The sequence below is a fragment of the Periplaneta americana genome, chromosome 14 (assembly GCF_040183065.1).
Source record: "Periplaneta americana isolate PAMFEO1 chromosome 14, P.americana_PAMFEO1_priV1, whole genome shotgun sequence".
NCBI classification, from domain to species: Eukaryota; Metazoa; Arthropoda; class Insecta; order Blattodea; family Blattidae; genus Periplaneta; species Periplaneta americana.
This window is the reverse complement of record NC_091130.1, coordinates 106,565,008-106,587,449: the sequence shown is the minus strand read 5'-3', so window position 1 is coordinate 106,587,449 and position 22,442 is coordinate 106,565,008. Positions and strand designations below refer to the sequence as shown.

At 35.5% G+C, this 22,442-nt stretch overlaps 1 protein-coding gene across 3 annotated transcripts in view; it reads left to right on the top strand.

Moving 5' to 3' along the window:
• Nucleotides 1–22,442, top strand: part of ctrip (E3 ubiquitin-protein ligase ctrip) — a 146,537-nt gene that overhangs the window by 1,506 nt on the left and 122,589 nt on the right. The window lies entirely within an intron of this gene.

Genomic DNA, 22,442 nt, shown 5'->3' with positions numbered 1-22,442 from the left:
ACATGGGAGAGAGGTACGTGTAGGTCCTAACTTGTTATCTTTATTCTCTACAAGAATGTGGAGAGGATAATGATTTCTACATGATTGTATAGTAAAGTAGTCGTAATAATTGCAATGCAAATTGGCCTACATTATGGATGATAACTGACAAGAAGTACGTAGGTAATTATTATTGTTTAGTGCATTGGTACTGATTATGAGAAGTGGATAATGCAGACAGTACAGCAGCACTGGCTAAGCTCGCCACTATAGTCACCAGGCCATACTGAGCTATGTCAAACAAAAGAGAATCGAAATGTTGGTAGTAAAATGCATGACTATATTCTTAAAGAATTCACTGAACTAATCAAATGCAAGATTTACGGAGTATAACCACAGTGTAGTACATACAGTCACGAAGTTCAATATGTAGGGAATATGCATCCAATGACAGTTGAACTTTAGCTGCTAGCCATTAGGATCGCTACTATCGCCTCATCACAGACAATGCAAAGTAGTACCACAGTCTAGTATATACAGTCACGAAGCTCAATACATAGTAAATATGCATCCATAGATAATTGCTAACCACTAGGATCGCTACTATCGCCTCATTACAGACAATGCGAAATAGTACCTGCACAGTCTATTGTTTCTAGTACCTTCATAAACTCGAGCTTCGTGACTATGTACTAGACTGTGGTAGTACCAGCACAGTCTATTGTTCCTAGTACTCTCAGTTGCTAACCACTTGGAGTGCTGTATCACAAAAAAATGCAAAAAATCACCTCAAGTTTCGTGACTATGATATTAGACTGTGGTATAACGGAACATTTTTAATGCACTAAATCAGAGCCTTCTTCAGTTACAAGCTGGAGCTTGGGTAGGTTTGACAACGCTGAGTGGAGGCGGGCAGAGGCGAAATAAAGACATGACATTTGACGTTTTAGTGCTTTGATTTCGTTGTCATATGTACATTTTCGACATTAATTGGTACAAAACTAAGTGCATATGATCAAGATTCAGTGTAATTTATTACGGAATCCGAAATTGTATTTTATTTGAGTTTCAGTAAGTATTTGCATACAGCAAATTATAACTTGAAAAAAATTAAAAGCATACATGTTTTTTATTGATGGTACAAGGCAAAATAAATAAATACTTAAAGAAATGTTACTTGTACCAAAAATAAATAAAATAACGACGTACTTTCGCAATACCCTATTCCAATCAATTAACCAATTATGTGGCTAGTAAATTGACAATGTTTTGCCGCTTTATGTTGTTTTATCTCTGACGTGAAAGGCCTAGGATATCATATAGCCTACATTTTAATTTCATATTAAAATCATCCACAGTTAATTTCCGATTTACCACGAAAATCGTCTGTAGCTGCATTTAGATTGGCAACAGGCCATGATTGTTTGGCCAAACACCTGCATAGAATTGGAATATATCAGTCCCCTAACTGCCCATTGTGCAACTCAAACCAAGAAATGGATTCGGAACACCTCAAAATCTGTGCTTCAGTGGCTAGTCATGATAATATCTTTGAAAAATATTGGAGTGCAAGAGGTCAAATGACTTTATTGTCAAACGCCTGGCATTAGAAAACAACAACAACAACATTTTAATTTCATGTGATTATGTGTCGTGCTTTTCTATAAATATTTCAGATGCCCAGGAAGCCAGTTTTAGCGTGAACCTGCCCAGTCACCATAACAATACTGTTATCCTAAATTATTTGTTATAAACTTTTTCAAATATGGTATAATTTTAAATAAATATAACTACAGAAAACAAGCTAAGAGTGTAAATTATGCAAATAAAATAAAAATGTAAACAGAGGAAACTATTGACTTATTATAATAAAGTATGAGAATGTAAATACAGTTAGGCCAAGTATAAAGATCTATGAAAAAATGAAGAAACATACCTTCAACATTATACGTAACAAAACACATCATTATCTATTACGTATGTGTCTTGTGTAATCTCAGTGCACTTTAAATCCTGTAAATACGAAGTGAAAAGAAACATGTTTATAACTAATTTCTTGCAAAAGAAATAATATTAATAAACAAACCTTGAAAACCAACAAATTGAGTGCATGCACCTCCAAATTATAGGTAATTCTGACGTATAGCAGGCATTCTGAATCTTCAACAAAACTGTAACATTTATGGGATCACAAAATAGCTGCTTACAATGAACTTGAAAATGAATGGCGTAACTTTATTGATATAGCAGCCGAGACCCAACAATTTGGCCAGAATTCTGATACAACACAAACCACAAGTAAGACTATAAAAATGTAGTTTATACAATATTTAATATTTAGAAGAATTGTCAATCACTTTGTCATTAATAATAACCGTAAAAATTGCTAATGACTGCAGCCATATTTTCATTTATTGTCTTGTTTTTATCGCCAACACGCACTTAGTGTATAATACATCAACAATTAACGTTTGGTATGACTGCGAACATAATTCCCTCGACAAACACTTATATTGTAACGTTAATTTACATTGAAAATCGGCATTAGCACAAACACGTGTTCTGAAAAGTAGGCCTCCGGTTGACAGTTAATTACAGTGTTGCCGACGTATGGCTCCAGCTTGTAATTGAAGCAGGCTCTGATTAAAAGGAAATGCACGTTTTCGCAGATATGACACGTTACTACAGTAAATTGAAGGGGTCCGGGGAATATCGTTAAATGGACTAATTTGAGAAACGAAAATGTTATATGAAATGGATAATGGACGTAACATTCACTTTTGTTATTTGTGCGCGAAGCACTTGTTACTAATATATCACCTCATCAAACCCTACATAACTTTGTCACTGACAACCTACTTGTTACTAATATATCCCCTCATCAAACTTTAACACTAAGAGTGCGTGTAATTGACATGAATATATCTCCTCATCAAACCCTACCTAACCTTGTTGCAAACAATGGAGCTATCTCTCGGTAATATTAAGAACAAGGCAGGGAGAGAGAAAAAACATTTCGGATGGCAATGACTGCACAGGTAACGTCATGCCCATATGTTGACACCGTGTATTTAGTTGCAGTTCGCTGTCATTGTAATGGCACAGTTGAAAGCTGCTGTACCTAATTCTCCACTTTAACGAGATTATGGTTAAAGATGAGTAAAAACACTTCTTACAAAAGATAAAATTTTTATGATTTCCATAAAATAGTGTTACCTTCCTTCCAATCCGTTATATATGGTAGGCCTAAACTTCGCGACAAAAAGAATGAGCCACTGACAATTTATAAGTTCCAGATACATAATATTGTGCATGCTTGTCGTGTCAAAGCTCCAGTTCACCAGGTGACATATAATTAAAGCATTTACATTTGCTGTACAGTATTTTGTTTGTCTCTGGAATATTTTGTAAAGTCGAATGGAGGGTTGATTGGCCATCCCCATGTTAAAAACGAGAACATGTAAATGAGAACAACCACCAGGGTCGCCACTGTCAATCAGTAACAACTGCTAGATGGAGGTACAGTTGCTCCATGCAATTCAAATGGAGTTATAACATGACTTCTTCTGTCACTAGATGGCAGCATAGTGAAATTGATAAAAGTTGTTGCCTACAAAGCCCATATAAGTGATCAATCTGTTATATGTGATCTGGGATTCTAGGTAACTACATCAAGATCTCTGAAGAGTGAAATAATAATAAAATTGATAAATACAAAAGCAGTCGGAGTGAATATGAACAAGAAAACCATGTATTAAGCTGATCTGATACTAACAGTTTCAGTAGGCCTAGCATAGATTGTTGCAGCATGGATTTACAAAATGAGTGAATAGTAGCTAGTTCAAGGTTTGAGTCTCTGGCAGTCTTAGTTTTTTTTAATTACAAATTTCCAGGCGTATGTCTCGCAAAGTCAGATTTATAGGACAACATATTTTAGAATGTATCCCCGAACTCTAATTAAATAATAACCCTCCCATCTCCCAAGCAATACTCCAGTCTAAATAAAATGGTCTGTTTTGTCATAACTCTTGAAGTTGGCAGACAGACAATTACTCTTTCAACAAATTATTGCCCTGGTTCGCGTAGGTTATTATGCATCAAGTCAGAATGATTGGAGTCCCTTTGTGAACTGCTAAGAGGTGGGCTGAACTTTTTCTCGACAACGTTGAATTTGCGAATTATCCAATTCTTGGTCAGCCGCGCTTCTCTACAAGGGAAGGTGACACCATGTTATTGAAAGAAATTGAAAAACCATACCTTTAGAACTGCCTTTGAGGAGTTGTTTCCGAGAGCGTGGCATAAGACGTCATCTAGCTGTGATGAACATTTGAAGATGTAACATATTGTGGATCATCTAGCTTATGCTGCTCACCAACAGGACTTCGATAGGTGAAATGACATTTTTTCTGATGAGACAATTGTCTCCATTGGTCCTGTCCTGTTTATTTTTTGGATGGCCACTAATGTGATGAATGCTTCATGAGATAACTTAAGAGGTCAGGTCGCATGTGGGGGGTGGATGTTATACGATGAGGCAGGACCTCTGGAATGCATTCAGATTGGTTTACAGCAGAAGTCTACAAACACATTTTGACAAATGTAATGATCTCTTCCGCCCAAGAATGATATCCAGAAGACACACTTTTCTTCCAGCAGGATGACAGTCTGGTACACATTACAAACTGAATTTAAAAATGGTGTATTAGGAGGCCTGATATCGAACTGGTCGACTGCTCTCCAAATTCACCTGTTATGAATCTGATTGAAAATTGGTGGGTTAGGGTCAAAGGAATTCTATGCATGAATTAGGGAGAACAACCAACCACCTGCTCGGACAGCTTATGAATTGTGGGGACAGAGTTCTATATGCATGAGAGGTGGCCATGAATGTAGATGTATTCCATAATCTTGTGGACTCCATGCAGCACAGAATGAGGGTAGTTATTGATGCAGATGTGGTTTGTGGATGGAATACTAGTCCCTATCACAGGCCTTTTTCGTTTATATATTGTTTGTTTATTTATATTTGTTTGATGGGCTTCCAGTTTTTAAGAAGTGAAACAACAATTTTTGTTTATACAGGCCTGGTCTTGTCTATTAGTAGCCCACAGGTGATGGACAGTAATATTTTTACAAGACAGACACACAGACATTCATTCATACATAGTTTTCTGTCCAAGGGTAGATCTTTGTCGCAAATTCAGCATTTTCCAATGTTTCCTATTTTTAGCCTTCCTCTTAGTTTCCGCATATGATCCATGTATCTTAATGTCGTCTATCTGATATCTTCTTCTGCCCCAAACTCTTCTCCCATTTACCATTCCTTCCAGTGCATTAGTAGACAGTTTCTTCTCAGCCAGAGACCCAAACCATTCCTTTTTCTCTCTCTGATTAGTTTCAGCATCATTCTTCCTGTACACACCTGTGGAGTAACGGTCAGCACGTCTGGCCACGAAACCAGGTGGCCCAGGTTCGAATCCCGGTTGGGGCAAGTTACCTGGTTGAGGTTTTTTCTAGGGTTTTCCCTCAACCCAATACAAGCAAATGCTGGGTAACTTTTGGTGCTGGACCTTGGGACTCATTTCACCGTCATTATCACCCTCATCTCATTCAGATGCTGAATAACCTAAGATGTTGATACAGCGTCGTAAAATAACCTAATATAATTAAAAAAAATAATTCTTCCTTCAACCACTGTTTCCAACACAACTTCCTTTCTTATTCTGTCTGTCCATTCCATACGTTCCATTCTTTTCCATATCCACATTTTGAATGGTTCTAATCACTTCTCTTAGTCGTAATGTTCATGTTTCCGCTCCATACAATGCCACACTTCACACAAAGCACTTAACTTGTTTCTTCCTTAGTTCTTTTTGCAGAGATCCGTAGAAAATGCTTATTTTTCTATTAAAAGTTTCTTTTTGACTTCCTGGCAGCAGCTCATGTTACTGCTTGTAGTACACCCGAGGTATTTGAAGCTGTTCACTTGCTCTACTGTCTCAATTGCAATTCGCAAATTTACCTTCTTTATTTTTCTTCCTATAACATGGTCTTCGTCTTGTTTGCATTGATCTTCATCCCATACTGCTCACAGCTGTCATTTAGCTCCAGTAGCATATCCCTTAGTATCGTCTCCTCTTCTGCTAACAACGCCATATCATCAACAAATCTTATGCACAGAAATTCGTACCTCTGTGTTTTTTTTTTTTTTTTTTAAGTGTCGGTTAGCATGTTTGACACTGAAACAAGTGGACCCAGGTTCAAATGCTGTAGGGACAAGTCACCTGGTTGAAGTTTTTCCAGTGTTTTCCCTCAACCCCTTAGGAATAAATACTGGGTAACTTTCTGCTTCTGATCCTGGACTCATTTCGCAGGCATTATGACCTTCTTTCACGATAAAAAAAAACAACAAATGAAAACATAAAAGAGAGATGTGGCTTATAGCCTAATGAATCAATATTGACACAGAATCAGAAATTTAATAAATCGATAATAAATTGTAGGACCAAAACAAGAAAAACATTAAGTTATTGCAGAAAAAAATAAAACAGTGTGCTATGACGTGAATGACATAATTTTTTTTTTTTATGAATTTGGCTTCTAAATCAATTTCTTCACTTAATGAATTAAGTTGCCTAACATTTTAATTAGGCTAATGATCAGTTCATGTGAAACACATTTCTCGATCTTGGGATTTTAAAATAGAACATTTCTTCCAGCTCTAACTGGAGGGATTGTTGTTGTTTAGTCAACTGTCCAAAGACCGGTTTGAACCTCACAACTGACACCAATATGGCATTACTCATGAGGCAATCAAGCCAGGAGATAATGGGGTAGGGTGGCCAGTTCCTTTCTCCCCTCCATTGTATACATCGCTGACTGGTAACATATTGCGCTAATGAGGCTTGAGATGCATACAAAGAATTGTTCTACCTCTGACCCATATCGTCAAGTGAGATCTACTGCTGATAATAGATGTACATATCAGCCAGAACCTCAATCAGAGGTATAATTGGAGGGATATAAAATGGAATCAATTTGAGTATTTCAGCAGAAACAATATTATTTTTTATAGTTTTTTTATAAATATCGAATAAGTGTTTTCCTCTGTCATTAAGCATATGCAAACAAAAATTGATCTCAATAATCTACTTGGGAACTGGAATGGACAAGGTACTTCGAATGTTTTATAATATAGAAACCTAAATTATAGTCATCTGTCTTTTAAATATTAATCACTGTGGTAGTACCTATGTTGTGATTACCTTAATCATGGAAGAACTTCAAGTGTTGTTTGTTCAGAAATTTAGAAAAGACTGGCTGTTAGAAGTAATCTGAGGACTCTACTGTTGTCACGCCAGGAGAAGTCGCTTGAAGTACTTAGACGGGGTGGAGGGGAAACAGTCGCGCATGCGCACCGCACTGTTCACTGCAATATTCCTGTTTCACAAGCATCTACTGCACGTGTCTATGAGTCTTTGCGACTTTGTGAAAATAATAGTGGGGTTTTTATTGTTGTGTTTTATTAGTTTCAACAAGACAATTGTTTTCAGTATACCGCAAATCTTTGTATTGCTTTAGTTATCCTTTGCTTTTCGTGTTAATAGTGTTGATAATAATATAATTAATAGAATTTATGTTATTGTATACTGTTATTTAGGTTTATAGCAGTTTTTTGTTTGTTGTAAATATGTCGACAAAGAGGAAACAAGGATTGACAATCTATAGCAAAGAAAGGAATATTATTAGAAGTGCAAAATAATTCTGTGATGAAGAAAAATAACAGTGTCTTTGCATTTCTCTTACGAAACCTACAGCAAAGGTAGAAAAGTACTCTAATCTATCCACAAGAACAATATACCATATAAGGAATGAAATGAAAGACTGCACAGAAGAAAGTGCGTTGTCGACACCTGAGGGAGAAAGAAAACGGAAACGTCCAGACTACCGAAACGCAAATGTAGATAACTTCGACGGGAGATTGACAAAAAAGGCATAATTGAGAATTTTTATTTGAAAAAGAAAGAGGGCCACCGGCGTAACTCAGGAGGTAGCGCGTTTGCCTGCTGATTTGCAGTTGTGCTTGAGTTCAATTCCCGCTTGCGCTGACTACCTGGTTGGGTTTTTTCCGAGGTTTTCCCAAGCGGAAGGCAAATGTCAGGTAATCTATGGCGAATCCTTGGTTTCATTTCGCCAAATACCATCTCACCATCATCAATTCAATCGACATTGAAGAAGCTAGTAGTTATTAGTGTCGTTAAATAACAAGTAAAAAAAAAATACCAAGCTGCAACAAACTTCTACCCTTTTACAAGAGAAAATTGATTTGAAATGAAAGACAACATTAAGATGAATACTGAAGAAAAAGAATTTCAGGTGGAAGAAGTGTGCAGCAACAAAAAAAATGAGGAAAACACTATAAATTAGAATATGTGAAGATATCTACAGCAAATAAGAAAGCTTAGGAAAGTGGAAAAACCGATTTTGTATCTGGACGAGATGCGGATAGATTAGGTCTACCAATTTAACGTTTCCCAAGTGCTGGCACGATAAAAATGTTACGGGAGTTTTGACTACCATAAATGTGTCTAGAACATTCATTGTTGTCCATCAGGATGGGGGCGGTGGGGCTAATGGCTTTGTTGAGAGATCCGAATTAATATACCTACACGGCTGGAACATAAACGGACGATTATCATGGACAGATCATACTCCAGCAATTTTGAAAAATGTGATAATGATAGTCATAGTGACAACACCAAAGATGCGGAATCTTTTTTGTCTTGACTCCGTTCCCTTTTAGCCAAGTAAGTGGACTGAAGTTTTCAGGCCAGAGAGTAGCATAAAGTTCCCCTGTCCTGCCTATCTACTCCCCGCGCCAACTCGTAGCACGAAGACAGTACTATAATGAGGTGTAAATTTTGTTGATACAATTTAAAATAAAAATTTAATGATTTAATTCATCATTAAGAGACATTGAATTATGAAACTGCTGTTCCATCATTCAGTTTATCACTCCAAACGAAACTTCTTTAAATTGCATATTTACAATGCGAACAAAAAAAAATCCTTTGACTGTGAATGCCTAAATTCAGTAAACTATTGTTTCTGCTGAAATACTCAAATTGATTCCATTATATATATATGTTTATTTAAATTCTATTATTTCTTTAAATGTGTAGGCTATTAATTAATTGTTTGTTTTCGTAAAAATTATTTGTTTTACAAAATAACCTTTGGTCTAAGCCAGTCAAACATTTTAAGAATCTTTGTAAATGTATGCAAGAGTAGAGTGAGTTGAGGTGCTTTGGGTATAAAAGCAGCCTTTTTAAATTTAGAGATCCATAGTCTGTTACCATGATACAGTTTTCCAGTTAGTTTTTTATGTTAGCATTGTGACCTTCTAAAGTGATTCTATTGCATTTTCAAGTATGTTGGCCTTTTCTTATCATAACAATAACTCTTAAGTTTTCCCATGGATAAGGAAATTTGGGAATAATGTGTATTACTGAAGTAATTGATAGAGATTGATAGATACAGATAACTCAGAAATGTGATCTGATAGAGGAATTTGGATACTTTTTTCCTAATTCAGGAGCTCAAATTACCCCTTAATCAGGTATTTTGAGGTTAAAAAAGTTAAAATTTGTTGACTGGTGTAGTTAACAAAAGCACTAGTTTAAGCTTTGTGAACATTTCTGTTGTATCCATAATAAACTCCACTTCGTCACTTTTTGTCTTTTTCTGAATTTGAAGCAAATTTTCGATACTGGTACTCAGTTGCCCTTTGATGCATTAATTGATTTAATTCACTTGGGCATGTATGTTGACATTTTATATTAAGTCAACTGCCACCAAGTCACTCAATTGGGTGCGCTCTTTGTATAATGGCAGTTGACTTAATATAAAATGTCAGCATACATGCCCAACTGGGAGCCGGGCCACAAAGGGAAAAAACACTAGAGGAGAGGGTTCGATCCGGTGCTGTGGATTGGACTTCAGCGTAGCTCAATGGTGAGAGCGTTTGGTGCGTAGAACCAAGGACCCGGGTTCGATCCCCAGCGCCGGAGCGAATTTTTTCTCCACTAATATTAATTGTTACCAGAACATATGTATTCTGTAAGAAGAAAAAAAAAATAATCTTTACATAGAACATACATTCTAAATCAATTTTGTTTGGAATTATGTTTGCTTTGAAAATGTAAGAACGCGAAAATATGTACGTGTTCATTGTTAAGCTTGCAGCCCACTTTGAAATTCGTGGAAATTCGAAGCTGCTCATATTTTCCTCCAACAATCTTGTGTCATTTAATGACGCTGTTACTGCTTAGGAACAATGAAACATTTCGTAACAAATCATGATGTAACTAAACAAATTATGGAACAGTTATCACAATTTGAAGGCATGGATTATTACTTAGAAGTAAGCAGTCCAAAATAACTGACCTTTTTGTTTTGAGTCACTTGTGTTATTAAATGAAAATCATATGGGAAGAACATGACAACTCAATTTCATAAAATTTTCTAGAATGGAGCTTGAAATGTAATAAGTAGAGCCCGGATGTTTGGCAAAATGCCTTTTTTACTGGGTGGAAGTAAATCATTATTTTCATAGATATAAATGTGTCAGGCTTTCCATTACTTTGATAAACATAGTGAGTGCTGTGGACCTTAAGCTGGCAAATTGCGTCAGTAGCTTTTTCTTTTAAGGATGGAAAAAATCTGAGCCTTCTTCCATTCAGCAGGAAAATGGCCTTGTTCCAGATCATATTGAATAAATACAGGATGAGAGATTTGGCTCTTAATCCAAGATTCACTATAAATTCAGGTAAAATTCTATTTGGCCCATCACTCTTCCCTACTTGGGTGTTCTGCAGGGCAGATTCCAATTCATCTAAGGTTAAAGGCATGTTGAACAATTGAAAGTCACTTTCATTCAAGCATGTTAATGATGGGGTGGAATTTGGCTTTCTATTTTCTTTAGAAAGGTTGTAGTTACTGCCACATAATGTTTACAAAAATGAGTGATATAGCCTTTTCTTCAGTTATTTCTTTCCTTCTCACTTTTATAAGATTATTTGGTATGGTTGGCATACTATTCAGCTTGAGAGATCTGTGAGCTCAGATTCCATCCTATCTGAAATCTAGTTTTTTTTGTACAAATGTATGTAGCAGTCTCTTTTTGCCTTCCTGATAGCCTATTTTAATTCTTTTTCTCTTAGTTTTCGAAGTGCTTTGGTTATCTCGAACGACTCCACTTCTGCTCTGGCTTTCTCCTTTTAATTTCTTCAATCTTTATATGAAACAATAAGTCAAAGTCAGGATAGGAGAAGAAATGTCAAAAGAAAGTGAAATTGGGAGAGGAGTACGTCAAGGATATCCTTTATCAACATCTACTTTGAGTATTTAGTAAAGAACTGTTTTCAGAACATGAGAGGAGTGATAGTAGCAGGAAGAATAAAGTGTAAAAGATTTGCTGATGATATGGTAGTGTTAGCAGTAGAGGAGATGATACTAAAGGATATATTACTGGAACTAAATAACAGCTGTGAGCAGTATGGGATGAAGATAAATGCAAATAAGACGAAGAGCATGGCCATAGGAAGAAAAGTACAGAAGATAGACTTCGGAATTCTAATGAGGCAGTAGAGCAAGTGGACAGTTTTAAATACTTAGGATTTACTATAAGCAGTAACATGAGCTGTTGCCAGGAAATGAAAAGGAGGATAGCAATGGCAAAGGAAGCTTTTAATAGAAAAAGCATCTTCTGTGGACCTCTGGGAAAAGAACTAAGGAAGAGACTAGTGAAGTGCTTTGTATGGAGTGTGGCATTGTATAGGGCAGAAACATGGTCATTACGAGGAAATGAAGAGAAGTGAATAGAAGCGTTTGAGAAGTGGATATGAAGAAGAATAGAATATATGAAGTGGGCATATAGAATAAGAAAAGAAGCTGTGTTGGAAAGAGTGGGTGAAGAAAGAATGATGTTGAAACTGATCAGAAAGAGGAAAAGGAATTAGTTGGGTCACTGGCTGAGAAGAAACTGCATACTGAAGGATGCATTGGAAGGAATGGTGAATGGGAGAAGAGTTCGGGGCAGAAGAAGATATCAGATGATAGACTACATTAAGATAAATGGATCATATGAGGAGACAAATGGAAAGGCAGAAAATAGGAAAGATTTGAGAAAGGTGGGTTTGCAGTAAAAGACCTGCTCTGGAGCAGAACACTAAATGAATGAATACTTAGAGTCCAGAAGAGCTGGCACTTGTTTACAGATTTGTGGGGTATATTGGCTATATACAGGGTGGAAGGGGAGTGATACACCAAAATTTAAGAAGTGATTCTACGTGTTAAATATAGTAAAACTTTTATTACACTTTTCTTTCATTGAAGCACCGTTAAGCAGGAAAAAAATATTCTTTATCCAATGTTTGCATGTTCTATTGCAGTAATGATCCGAGAGAAATGACTGATTGCTATGCTAGGAGATAGGTTAAAATAATCTGAATAATTCGTGTTTTGAGTCTTTTTTTGCAAATTAAATCATTTAGCTTTGAATTAAAATTGAATAACTGCGAAAATCGTTGAAATAAAACTTGCAATGTAGCACACTGTTGCATGTCTTCGACTGAGTACAGCAGAGGGAAAGGGGAAGGTAAGAGGTGGGCAGCTGTGCTTGCCAGAGTTGTTGCAGTAGTCATGATGTTGCCAAATGTTTCATAGAAACATAATGATTTCCTCTAAAATGGTGAATGTTAGGAAAAAAAAAACCTTATTTATATTTTTCAAATCTCTCCTAAAGATCTATTGCCAGTTTCATTTCGTGCAGTGGTTACCTTCCACTCTGTATATTTCTTCACTTGCTTCAAAAGTTCTTCCATAGTCGTTTGAAGCACTTGCATAAACTTCCTTCAAATAGCTCATGTGTAATGGTTTGTCTTTAAGCTTCCTGTAAATCATCCAATTCATTTTCTGTAATATGAATTTTGACCTACGATCTTTGGCTCTACACATTTCATTTGTATTAGAAGAACTTTGTTGCTTGCACATCTAGGGGCATCAGTCAGTTTGTGTGTGGTTGTGGAGGCAATGTGAGGGTGAGCTAGGATCAGTTTGACAAAGGAAATGAGAAATGTTTAAAATGTATCCTGGGAAAGTATGTTAAAACTTCGTGACTTAGTCACTTCTGTACCCTAGTATGTATCTTTTCTAACTATCCCTCTCTTTGTTAAACCCTTTCACTTCGAACATTCTTGTTTTGCAGAACAGATTTTTTAAGTACATTGATTGTAATTTGACATTTTAGTGACTCGATTGAGATTACCTGTGAAGTGTACAAATGTTGCCAATGGATATGTGATGTGAGTCTTGTGTCAACGAAAATATAATATCCATTATGACTGTCATGAGCAGACATCGGATCTTTAGATCCTACATAATGTTTAGGTACTTAAATAGGTTGGAAAAAATTAGAAAATAGGTAGGTTCTTTTTGTTTTATTTAAGAACATTAACATTAATGGAATACTCCTTAAGGAATGTAAGTAAAAATAATGTCATGTGTTTATATTTTAAGAAGTACTGAACTAGAACACACAAGAGATTGATGATGTAGACCTGACATTTTACTGTTCATATTCTCGGAAACGTAACTATGAAACAAACCATTAACTTTGTGTACATTTTTATACCAGTACCAGTTACAGTTAACAAATACTGGTTAAAAAGAAATCCTGAAAAGTGACAAATAGCTGTTCAACACATCATCAAATTTATTCAGGCATCATTTTCACTGTCTTTGTCATCCCTGCCATAATTTTATACTAAACTGCCAATGAAGCTGATACTGTCATTTAGGCCTACAATTTTTTTATGCGTAGAACATACACAAACAAGCCACCGGCATGGCTCATTCGGTTAAGGCACTTACCTACCGATCTGAAGTTGCATTCAGGTGCGGGCTCGATCCCCGCTTGGGCTGTTTCCGAGGTTTTCCCCAACCTTAATGTGAATGCAAGGTAATCTATGGCGAATCCTCGGCCTCATATTGCCAGATATCTCGCTATCACCAATCTAATCGATGCTAAATAATCTAGTAGTTGATACAGTGTCGTTAAATAACAAACAAAATAAAAAATACACAAACAGCAATGAATTTTCCATTTAGAATAAGCCTATCCTCAACTGTATCAACTTAGATTGGTTCTTTGAGCTTCGAATTGTATGTAGGCCAACAAGAGGTTGGAAGATGAAGCATTGTGAAGGTTGGAGAAAATTTCAAGGAAGTAGACTTGTTGAGGGGCAATGGATCCTTAGTATGTGAGACTGAAAGAGCAAGAAAATAACATCTGGAGATTTGTTTGAACAATAAGCATGATACAGGATGTCAGAGACCTTCCTTACAAAGCATGTGGTGCTGCAAACCACTATAATCATGAACTGCTGGAGGGATTTCATCTATTCATAATCTAATTTTCAACCATCTGATACTGAATAACTAATTAAATTTTGCCGATTTCACCATGTATGGTGGTGTTTGCACTAATTTGGTTGATAATTTGTGCTGACCTCTGTGGAGGAGGTTCAAGATAACAAGGTCTTTGTCGCGAAAATTTAGATGTGCGTTTGTGGGAATAGAACTGCAAGAAACTTTGTCACTTTTCTAAGCACTAGTGGGAATAAGTTTGCGTACTCTTGCTAGGGGATCCACACCCAAAGGTCGTTTTAATGGCCTTGGTATATTTTCCATACACAAAATGGTCACTTCATTTATCATTTTGTCCTCTCTTCTTCCATGTTTAAACCGCCTGCCATCAGAGTGGAATGATTTAAATCATGGTTTGAATCACTCGATTTTTATTACTTAAATCATTGATTTAAATTAAATTATTTTTTATAATAAAAATCAGTGGATTATTTTTTATAATTATGTTTATTATTAATTTCTGAAGTAATAATTTACAGATACATCCTATATGTTAACAATGACATACCATTGGGTCAATAATTAAAATCCGTTTGCTTTCTTATAGTTGTCTAATGCTTGTAGTCCATTGAACTGTTCAAATTCAAACTGTTGTTTTTTCCTTTCAGTTTATTTTATGTCTTTTTTAGTTAACATCTAGTAGTAACATGCTGTGTTAAGAGAAGAGTCACTTTATTGAGTGTATTAAATTCTACTTGTAAAAGTGTAGCGAGGAGGTTGCTGTTAACTTAAAATGAGTAATTCAGGCCGAAAACTTCCATAAAGGCAGTTATAATGGATGATTTAGTATTTCTGAAATCAAGGAATATGTAGGAATGTCTTTTGGGGGAGGAGGGACTAGTTTTAGAGATAAGCAATTTTAATGAGAAAGTTAAATGTAATGACATATTTTTTTTCATGATATAGTTTACTTTTGTAGTATTAAATGATTAGTATTGAGATGAATTGTGTGAAAAACTTTGACTTCTTGTTAGGAAGTAAAGCATTTTGGAAGTAACTTATGTTTTCCATGTCAGAAATCGATTTCAGAGCAAATAAATTAATAGGCACTAAGTTACAGAAGACGATCTGCTGACCTAATTACCAAAATAAATTAAACGCTGATAATTATATTAGTGAATTTGTTAATGCTAATTGTGATGGGCAGTGATGAATTAACACACCATCTTGTAGGAAAAGTAATTGTCGAAAGAGTATTATAATATATTGGCTGATGATTTGTTCAAGGTTAATATTTCGACAATAAAACAAAAGGAATGTAATTTCCATGTTTGTGGTACAAATATTAATTCAGATATAGTCAGTTGTGAAAACGTTCAAGTTCCTTTGTTTATTGCATACCCAAAAACATCTCTCAAAACCTATCGAAAAGCAGATAGACTGTACTGCAATGTTTTAAACTTGTACTTTGCCAATGCGAGCTCTGTTACCTAAGTAATTATGTAATTTCTCTGAAACAATTAGCCTATTTTTGGAGGGACATACAGGCTATACCATTTCATTTGTCACATATTGTAAGTAGGAAAAATCAGTTCTTTCTATTGCATGTCACATACTTCTGAATACAAATTTTACACACCAGCAGTTTATTTTAATTCTCAAAGGATCATCCCTATCTGCGTTTATGACGTGGACTAACACGTAAACAATATACTGCACAAATACGGAAATAAAATTTGAAGTTCCCTTATTATATAAGTTTCGCTTACAACACATTGTGTGTGTACAGTAAACAAGAGCCCCTGTATATATATTTTACTTGTGGACAGTCATGTGAAATTGTTGCCTACATACAGGTGGACTCCCATCAAGTCTCGCTCCAAATTTTAATTCTGTATCTATACATACAGGTTACAAATGAAAAATAGCAGATTAACAATAACAATTGACATGGATAAATATATGTAAATAATTAAGGAACAGATTAACAATGATGCAGTACCAGTTTACATTGATTATCGAATATGTGATTTCGTAAGATGTTAAGAGAATGTTTAAATGCCAAGATTCCTATCTCTGTAATCAACTAAGTTTTGGAATCGTTTTAAAAAATTAACAAGAACATTTTGGAATAGTATCCTTCATACCAATCATGAGCCAGTTACTTGGATTTTTTAAATTTTATATTTTTCTACTGTTGATTCGTAGATTAGTCTCTTCATTTTATCAACCTCCTCATGTTGGTTATGAACAGTCTCGAATCTAATAGTAAGGTCAAAGATGGCCTTTTTAGCAATCTATTGCTATGTTGTCAATCTTTCTGCTGCCTCCATCCGTGGCTAAGTAAGCAACTACTTCACAAACATCGTATTTTGAGATCTTTAAAGATGACAGCAATTATTGTAATTCTTATTTGCTCGTGCATTACGTAATAGATCTTCAAGAATACAGGACCAAGAACATGGAGAAGGACTTCTGGCTTACTACTGGTACCAGTTAAATGTCTGGTTCTTGGTTCCTACAATGAAGAGCTCTTACAGGTGCTAAGTTGCCTTGTATCTTAATTACTTTACACCTTTTGCTGCTCAAGGGACCACACTGATCTAAAGAAGGAAGATAATTGGTGAATAAGGAGATACTTTTGCCATGAACATTAAGAGTACAGTAGAACCTCTATTATCCGTGGTAATGAAGGGGGCAGGCTGAACGATTAATAAAAAAAATCGGATAATCCGTACCATGAAAGATTTTCGTAAATTTAGTGAATAATATTTACACTTCCGTAATTTCCTCCATAGTCTTGTATTTAACACCCTGGGTAGTGGATCAGAATTGACTAATTTAAGTCTGGTTGTCAACAACGGGTTTTTAAGGGCCAAGGAAACTCCTTGTAATGGCTGTTTGTGGAAATATGTTGTAGATTTACATACTTTATAGACTCCAATCTCATATTCTGATGCGAGATGATTGGTCAGTTAATCTTCATTTTGGTCATCCAATATCACATTTCCCAATCGGTTTGAAGTCCATAGTATATCTTGTTACTTTTATTAGTATTTTTTTTTTTTTCCAAATCATAAGAAAAACTTTATTATACAATTATGTACAATACAATTGTGCTTAAAAATGATAAATACTGTACTATAAAAGCACACAAGAAACATGTATGGAGGTTGCAGTCCTATGACTGTCCTCTGGCAAAATGTGAAACAAAACAAAAATGTTAGTCTTCAAACAACAGATCTGAGTGTCTTTTTCTTTTTAATCTTCTTATTTGGCGAGGCGGTGGAAGTTGTTCTGGGATGGTATTAAGGAGTTCATTTTGATGGTCAACCATTGAGTGATGAAGTCGTATGTAGGAGCTGCGCAGGGTGGATTCAACTGTGGGCACGTTCAAGTCTGTGTGTAGGTTGTCATTGCTGATGTACCAGGGTGCATCCACGATTAAACGAAGGACCCGGTTCTGTATTGTCTGAATTCGTCTGATTTGGGAATTGGATGCAGATCCCCATATGCCACAGCCATACATCCATATAGGTCTGATCAATGAGAAATATATGTCTTTTCAAGTGTAGCGGCAGTGGTGATGAACTCATCAGATGTTTAACTTGATATAATTTATGTCGGAGTCTTTTCACTAGGTTTCTTATATGTGTATTCCAAGTCAATTTTCTGTCCAAGTACAGACCTAGGTACCACACTGACTCAGCATGTGATACTTCTTCTCCTTGTAGAGTGATGGATTGATTTTTAGTTTTTCTTTTATAGGTGAACTGAATAACATTGGATTTTCTAGGGTTCATTTTAACTTTCCATTTGTTACACCATATATCCACTAAATGTAAAAACTGTTGCAATTTATTAGCTGCCATTTCACATGAATCTTTGCACAGAACAGCAACATCATCTGCAAACTGAGCTGTTGTTAAATTGGCGTCTCTGGGGAAATCAGACACATAAATCAGATAAAGGTAAGGTCCAAGTACACTACCCTGAGGTGCACATGCTTGAGTACTTCTGACCTGGGATACTACATTTTCATACTTCACTGAAAAAGTTTTGTTGCAGAGATAGGACTGTAGTATTCTAAATAATGTGTCTGAAACTATTGGTTTTAATTTAAACAAGAGTCCCTCATGCCACACTTTATCGAAGGCTTTTTCGGTATCTAAAAACAGACCAAGACAAACAGATTTTTCTTCAAAAGTGTCCAAGATAGTGTCCACTACTCGATGTAGCTGTTGCGGGCAAGAATGTGAAGATCTAAATCCAAATTGAGTATTGGGAATAGTGGAGTTTATTGAATCTAGAAGTCGAGGAAGCAGAAGGCGTTCAAAAATCTTGGAAAAAATGGGAAGAAGACTAATAGGGCGATAACTACTGGGATTATTTTTAGGTTTCTCAGGTTCTGGAATCATCACAATGATAGCATGTTTCCAGTTCTTTGGAAAGTAGGTCAAACGCAGAATGGCATTGTATATTTGAGTTAAAAATACAATGGTCTTTTTCGGAAATGACATAAGCAATGGTTGAATGGTTAAATCTTGACCAGGAGCCTTTTTTGTTGGGGTACGTCTTATTGTATTTAAAACTTGAGCGGGGGTGAAGAATGTAGTAAAGGGTGACAGTTGCAATGGAGTCTTCACTTCATCCAGAATTTTTTGTTCAAATTCGGGATTAACAGTAGCATTACATTGAAACTGTTTTATTAATACATCAGAGAAAACTGTTACTTTCTCCTCAGCCATACACTTCCAAGAGTCTCCAAAGTTTAGCGGTGGTATTCGCTCAATACTTTTTCTTATAGCTTTAGTTTTTTTCCACAATGAACCATCAGCAGTATTGAGAGATAACAGCTGATTTTTTACAGCATCACTTCTTTCTTCTCTTAATGCATCTTTTAGTTTCCTGATAGCTCTATTATAATTAGTTTTATGGGGAGGATATCTAGTCTGTTCCCATAATTTACGACAGTATCTCTTTTCTCGTAGCAGTTGTGCAATTTTCCCTGTAGGTCTCATTCTTTTACATTTCTTATAGGATTTTTTACTACTGGCCAGATTTGCTGCATGGTGAACGTATCTGGTTAGTTTGCTAACAGCCACATCTATATCTTGAGCAGTTTTTAAAGGAAGTCTTAAATCTGTAATTTCATTGAGAAGGGCTGAATAGTAGTTCCAATCAAAAGGATAGTTTATTAATGCATAGTGTTCATTCATACTAATTTATTTGAATGAACAGTAACCACTACTGGGCAATGGTCTGAACTAAGTTCATAAGTATGAACTGATGGCACCGTGCATAAGTGACATATATTTTTACCAATGAAAAAATCCAGTACATCAGGCATCTGTCCTCCATCTGGGTAGTGTGTGGGTTCAATTGGATGTATGAATTCTAAGGAGAGTTCTGTTGCCGCATCTAGAAATATTAGCCCTCTTGGATTGGCTAAATTTGATCCCCATCTGGGATGTTTACAATTGAAATCTCCATCTAGTAGAAATTGATTACCCATAACATTAACGATGTCCCAAAAGTTGCAAAGAATTATTTTATTAGCAGGTGCAGAATAGAAAGAACCGATCTGGTACTTCATTCCATTTAAGTTAATTGATATACGTGAAATTTGAAATTCGTCTTCAATAACTGGTAGTAATTCGTCATGAGCTATGTGATTTTTGACAAGAATAGCAGATCCCCCTTTCCTGGTATTACTAGGATGATCAGCTCGATAAGTTATAAAACCAGGTACATAAAAGTGCGGTGTGAGTTTTGTCTCAGTTATTAATAAGATATCGATATTATATGATTCTAAAAACAACCAGTTCAAAATACTTGTTATTGACACTTCTGCAATTCCATGTGCAAATTAATAAATTGTTGTCAGAATTCATTTTTTGTTAATAAGAGCAGGAAGAACTTGTTGCAATGTACTTACAAGAGGCAACAATATAGACATAAGAGTATCAATCTTATCCATCAGCTTATTTATTAATTCTTTGCTATGACTAATAGCTGGGGAACCAGTATTCTTTTTTACAGTTTCAGCATATGAACGATCTGGTGTATATTGAGAGTAAGTTTTTGGTTCAGGCTGTTTAAAAGTTCTAGATGCAACAGAACTTATGTTTGTGTTTCTATTTCCTGCTAGAGTAGACTTCTGAAGTTCTTTATGAACAGGACATCCTCTATAATTAGCAGTATGTTGACCCTTGCAATTCACGCAAATGGGAGGAGAATGTGGATTTTTAGTGCATTGAGAAGTTGGATGCGGCCCATCACATTTGATACAGTGTGGAGAACGATGACAGTAATTCGTACTGTGTCCGTAGTCCTGACATCTCATACATTGCATTACAGAATGTTTAGGCTTAGGAGGTTCGACTTTAATGACAAGATCCATAAAGCCTCTTCATTTCATAAATATTTTCATTCATGGCATTGGGTTTCAGATCCAAGAAAAATAAAAGTAGAGGAACTTTAGATACGGGATGATGAACTGGTAACATTCGGACAGGTTGAAAACCTAGGTCAGAAATTTCTTGCATCATCAAATCAGTATCACAAGAGGGATGTAGTCCCCTAATCACAACTCTGAAATGTTTTTCTGCTTTAACACGTTGACTGCTGCTTGAAGCGTATATACGTCTCACAGCACGTATAGGGACGTGGCAGTCAAGGGACGTGGCAGTCAACGTGTTAATTTGGTATGTATAGAACTCAACATTGTTGGTCTTGAGATATTCTATTGTTTTTATATAGCCTTCAGTTGTTTCACAGTTTATTTTTATTTATCAAAGCTTCCTCAAAGTAGAGGCTGCCATTAGACAAAGCATACAAAAAATACAAGAACAAATAGAAGATGAGAGCTAAAAGAGTAATAAAAAAGTCAAACAAATACACAAACAAACAATGGCAGTTTACAGAAGAAAAAAAAAATTTCAAGTAAAGAATCAATGAAAGCTAAGAAGGAAAAAGAAAAATGATAATGGTGCGTCAATTTTGTCCATACACTGAGTTAGAGTCTATATAGGTGGTTCCGTAAAAGTTTGACTGACTCTCTAACTATGAGGAGGGCCAGTTCATTCAGAAAAGATTTGACTTTGTTATCATTGATAGTCATATGTTTATACTGGCCAATATCTAATTTTATGAAGGCTGCAGACTATTCATATTTTTAAGATTGCAAATATAAATAGGTGGAGTTTTGTCTGACTTTTTAGTATTATTTTGACTTTCAGTACTTACATCAGTGACGTCTTCACTTATATTATTTAAGGGTGCAAATTTGTTCTGTGAAATAAATGGAGAACTATGTTCCAGCTTTTGCTTCTTGGCATTAGCAATGGCTGCTTCTTCTCCCGTATCCATAACAGATAGAAGTAGTGGATTTAATGCCACAAAAACACTTAAATATAGTCACTTATTGTACTGAAGTTAATAAAACACTTAATTCAGAAACACGACTTTAAAATAACAATTAAATTAAACAAAATCCACAAAACACACTAATTGTACAGGAGCACTTCAAACCATACAAAGAAGCTATGCTTAGCCCACTCTGAATGTTATTAGTATTTAAAATCCATTGCTATAGAGTAATAGTTAACATGTCTGACCGTGAAATGAATGGGTCCAGGTTCAAATCGTGTTTGGGACAATTTATCTGGTTTAGGTTTTTCTTTCCAAGGTTTTCTCTCGACCCATTAAGAGAAAATTCTAAATAACTTTCGGCATTGGACTCTGGACTTATCTTGCTGGCATTATCTCCTTCATCTCACTCAGATGCTATAGAAAACCGTAACAGTTGATAAAGTATCGTAAAATAAACTAGTAAAAGAAAATTAGTATTTAATAATAATTACTAGCATTAATAATATGAAACATGTAAAAGTTAGTATCTCCACAATTCTGTTCATTGGGATGAATGTGTTTGTTTTCTAGGTTTGCAGATTGTTTTTATATTCGATTTTATGGTGGAAAGTTGTAGCCTGATTTCTGTTTCTGAATTTAATCTGTTTTGGTATTTGTTGTGT